Here is a 5,518-nt window from a genome sequence, read left to right on the forward strand (position 1 = left end):
ATCACGTGACCGGCGGGCTCAGATCAGGTGACCGGCGGGTGGACGCGGCCGCCGCCGCCTCCTCCTCGTTGCCACGGAGACGAGCGCGGGCCGGGCCGGGGCCCTGCGCCTGGGCCCTGCTCCTGGGCCCTGCTCGGCGCCCCAGGGCGGCCGTGCCGGCCCCGGCTCCCTCCCCAAGGCGAGGTGGAGCCGTGTGGCCGCGCGGTTGTGGCCCTGGCCCTCTCCACTGACCGCTGCCAGCAGCCTCGGGCAGCGATGCGCGCGGCTCCATCGACACGTGTGGCATCCGAACTTCCCGAGGCCCCACAGCAACGCGCAGTCACTCGTGACGGGCCCGTGCCGCTGAGCGGGTGGTTTTATTCCGAGTCTTAACATAACTGGTGTTTACGTGTGCTTAGGTGATATCTTGACCTCTTGCCTTTCTCAGTGTGGAGTTCCATCAGTATTCCAGTGTGGGAAACTGTTCTTTTCTTCCCCACATAAGTCATCAGCGGCATCCAGTAACAAATGCCAAGCTAGGCAGCGTGTTGTGCTTCAGGAAGTGGTATAGCCTCCCAAAGATACTTTCTTTCAGTACAGTTTTTCAAATGGTTAACACCTTAAGTAAAAACAAAGAAAAAAAAACAACCCAAAAAACCAAACCGCAACACAACAACCCCCGTGTTTTGGGTTTAAAATGGCAAATCAATGTAAATGTTTCCAACTGTACCCCGCAGATAGCTGACGAGGTTTAGCAATTTCAGTAGGAACATGGGGTGGAAAGTGTGCACTGCATGTCGGGGGCAAATATAGAAGCTATGTAGCAAGAAATGTTACATGTTGTGAATTTGAGATGTTTCATATAAACTGAAAAGTCAGGGGAATGATCAGTTTCAGAAGCGGCTCATGGCTGGGTGATGCAGGTGAAATCTGATGTTGACTTCCAGAAAATGGCTTAAAGGGTACTGGTGTGGGTGGGTCTACACTTGGATTTGGAGGGGATCTGGTAAAATGGTAGCAATTTTTTGCAAGCTCACTTCCTTGCACCGCTGGGGGGTTTGTTAATGATTGGCTGTATGTTGTTTCACCGAGATAGGAGGTGCGTTTGGAATATTGGCAAATCGGGTATTATTCAAGAGGTGGATTTAGCCATCCTTTCAATGAGTGTTGTTTCATCTCTTAATTTTACTTTGTTATTTGATTCCTTGAATTATGAAACTCTGTTTAATTGTGTGAAGTTTCAAGACATTTAAACCTTATCTTAACAGTCTGTAACTTGGTAAGATAACTTTGGTAAGATTTTGGTAAGACTGGTTTTTAAAAGAAATGGCTGTGTGGAAAATGCAAGGATACACTCTGTCCTCTTAAGAACTACTACAATACGTTTCATTTAAAAAAATTGAAGCTGCATAGTATCTGCAATGTCAAATATAGTAGTAGCAGTAAATAATAATAGCAACTTGTTTCAGCTTCTTCTGCATTTTTAAATAGAGACTTTTCATAGAAATGTGACTATTGTTCATGTCTCCTGTTCCTTTAAAAGCTTACTTTTTACTTCTGTATTTGTCATAGTTTAATTAACCAATTATCTGAATTGAATCACTATTCTAGATAAAGAACTCTCACCCTCCCTTTTCCAATCAAAATATGCTAGCATCTGATATGTCTGGATTAAAAATAGTGGTTTGATAATGAGTAGTGGTCTCCATACACTCTGTTATTCTTCTCTGTTGTAATTAAAGCCAGACTAGGTTAAAGATTTCATTCTCTGTATAAGTATGGTTGTGCAAAAAAGCTTTTAGATTTTACAGTTCTACATTTATTTGAAAGGCCTCCTAATTCACAAACTTAATGTCATATTTTTCATTTTCACTGTTTTTAAGTTGAGGGAGACCTGAAAGCAAAGTAAATTTGGATAAGACAACTATCCCTGAGTTGTAGAGATGGCACACTTGCATTGAGCATAATATGTTCAGAATGTTGATGTTTTTCATAGAACTATTCAGGTTGGAAAAGACCCCCGGGATCACTGAGTCCAACCATCATCCCTGCTCTACAAAGTTATCCCCTAAACCATATCCACCAACACCACATCCAAATGACTCTTAAACACATCCAGGGATGGTGACTCAACCACCTCCCTGGGCAGCCTGTTCCAGTGTCTAACCACTCTCTCTGTGAAGAAATTTTCCCTAATGTCCAGTCTAAACCTCCCCTGTTGCAGCTTGAAGCCATTCCCTTTTGTTCTGTTGCTAACTCCCTGTGAAAAGAGACCAGCACCAAACTCTCTACAATGACCTTTCAGGTAGTTGTAGAGATTGATGAGGTCTCCCCTCAGCCTCCTCTTTCTCAAACTAAACATTCTCAGCTCCTTTAAGCAGCCTTCAAAATAAACTTTTGTAAAAGTTTATATGAAGTTGCTTTGTAATGACTTTGAGTATGTATGTTAGTGGGCTGAGTTTTATGGTAAACATTATAAGCTTAATTAAAGAGTAAAACATAGTCTGGAAGCACCAAATAAATTTAGAGCTATGTCATCAAAGATGTTATCTTGAAGTAAATACATGCAGAGTATAAACACTTTTTTTGTGTACACTTTCAAAATGAGAGAAATCTACATGTAGCAACTTGCCTATAAGGTGTCTGTTTATTCTTTGTGGCCTCAGTCTCAAACTGTTTTCAGTCATCAAGATTAATGATCAGGCTTAGTTTCATTAATGACTTGTACAGCAATGAGTTATATAGTTGTCAATAAAAAATTCAATTTAGCCCATGAGTTTTCTACATTTTTGTGCCTGGCTGTTCCAAAACCATTCCAAAAGCTTTATAATTTTCCCATTATTATAATGTATTATATAAATGGGGTCCCTGAATCTTCTGAGGAGATTAAATAAACTGCTTCATAGCTGTATGTACAACAGAAGTGAATCTTGCATGGAGAACTGGTTGGAACGGAGGTGTTGGCTTGTGCACCTCTTCCTGGGTGAACAGTGACCAAGAGTACTGTGTGAGCACTTTGAGTGCCACCTAAAGGGGTAGGTTTGCTTTTCTATTTCGCTCCAGTTTTAGTTGGCAGCCTGGAGGTGGCCTTTATCTATCATGAGATAGACCCTCCATAAAAAAGTAAATTTGCAATAGCGTGGCAATGCTCTTGGCAACTTGGAATTTTTCTGCCATTATTATAGACTAACTGGAATACTTGACCCTGGACTTATTTTTCTCATTCTTTTTTGGTTACAGAATTTGTTTCATACTATGTGTACCTGCATACTGGTTTTATCTGCTCATTGCTGTTCTGTCTGGAAAAAAAAAAGTGTAGAGAGCATAAAATACAGTTGATTATCACATAAAAAATAAACTTTTGGGAGTTTCTCAGCAAATGCTGGAAGAATTTGCATATATTTACATAGGTGCATAAGTATTGGGTACTTTGATTTACTAGGCTGGCACGCTGGGAGTTCGTACTGTGAAATGGAGCCTTACACAGGGCACATTTTAGCCCTTTAAATATAGAAGTTTGCAAACCTGGTGTATCATCTATGAAAATAAAGTTTAAGAGAAGAGTGGTAGGAACATTGTATAGGAAAAAATGATGCTGTGTTATTAATTTATGAGACAGGACTGTATTATATTCTGAGAGAAAACATTGCAGATGGATTAAGAATTATTAAAAGTACTGGAAAATTACACTGGGAAGCATGAAGACTGCACTGCTTCATCTGGAAAGACAATACAATAGAACATGACAAATATATAAGGATAACAAATTGTATAATGAAAATAAACTACGTGTTAAATATGCTTCTCCTGTTGTTAGACTAACTAGATACTCAGAGAAACTGAATGGTTGTATTTTCAAAACAGATGCAAGAAGTTTTAGATTTTTTTTTTCTTATATATGTGTGATCAACTTCTGGAACTTGTTGCTGCAAAATACTGTAGAAAAAAAACCCCAAGAAACTCTGTAAAATTTAAAAACCAATAATGATTTTTTTTGCCTAGAGGCAACATGAACGGCTGTTCAGGATAGCTTTAGAAATGTGTTAACTGTATGAAATGTCAATGTTTTTGGTTTTGAGGCGAATTGATGTGAGTTACAAAGTATCTTCCCTTGTGGAAGGGGTATGTGATGTTTTACACTGAGGCTTAGATTGCAGTGTCCTTTGGGGTGGTTGTGCTTACCAGCTGTCAGAACCTCAGTGTCATATACAACCCTTTTGTGTAGTTAAGTTTTCTTTTTGTTACAGCATCAGAGGTCTTTGTGCTTAGACGTTGAGGAATTAAAACTGAGCAGAATTTATATCACTTAGAAGGCTTATTTTGCTTTACATATCCTTTCCTAGTGCAGAATAAGGAAAGTGCTGTATTAAGTGATATTTCAGCTGCAACAATGACATCTAGGGGCTGATTTATAGTAATTTAATTTAGATACCTATCCCCTATTTTTTGAGAAGATGGTTAATATGTTTACTAAATCTAAATTATTAGTATTGGCTAAAATGCTGTAAATCTGATATGTGTCATATATTGAGAGACTAGCCATGGCATTTTAACTTCTTATTATTTGTTTTGTTTTTCCTTGATCTGTCTTTTAATTATTTTAGTACTGCTAACACTGCAAACCAGTGAATCTTGTATTTCTTTAGACCTTGTACTTTTTAATGATGTTAGCAAATGATGAGATTTTTTTCACTCTATACTTTATGTATACTTTTATGTGAGTTAAATCTCCTTGACTTTTCTTTCTTATATGACTTACTCTGTCTCCTAAAATCCCATGTACTTTACTTTGTACAGGATATAAGACCAAAAATCCCTGTATTCAATCCCTTCCATCCCTAGCTTTATGGGTCCACAAGTATAGGCTTGACTCCAGATTAAACCCTATGATTCAGGGCCACCTCTAAACAATATGTAAATCCAATTTTAAGTGTGCAAGTATATACATAAAATACATAATTGCAATTTAGAAATTATTTAACAGCATTTGTTCTATTATTAGCATGTTAGTAGATGGCTTTTACAGACTTGGTCCAAGTATCATAATAGACATTTGTCTCTCACTGGAAGGTCTGCAGTGAGTGTGAAGCAGTAGAGGATAAATTTGAGCTATAGTTGAGTTTGAATAGGACTAGAGCAATGAAGAAACAGGAGAGCAAGGTTTATAAAAAATTAAATAATCTGTTGGGTTTTTTTGTATATATAACTCTGTCATTTTATGATCCTGGGTTTCTTCTAGCCATTACAATAGGAAGTTTTCTTATGCCTCTATTAATAAAAAGGCAGTGTGGACAGGTCTGTATACATGTACTAGGGACAGATCTGTTTCAAATTACTGAAAATTATAAGGAAAGATTGGATTGGTTTTTACTGCTGAATTGGTCATGGGTAAACTTCACTTAGAATAGGGACAAAAATTATTAACTATACAAAAAAAATCAAGGCAGCTCATGCCACATGATGTACTATATTTTAATGTCCATTATTATTTTCCCTTTGCATAGATACTGATATTTTTGCCAGCTCTTTCTCCAAACTT

The sequence above is a fragment of the Apus apus genome, chromosome 11 (genome assembly GCF_020740795.1).
Source record: "Apus apus isolate bApuApu2 chromosome 11, bApuApu2.pri.cur, whole genome shotgun sequence".
Classification (NCBI taxonomy): domain Eukaryota; kingdom Metazoa; phylum Chordata; class Aves; order Apodiformes; family Apodidae; genus Apus; species Apus apus.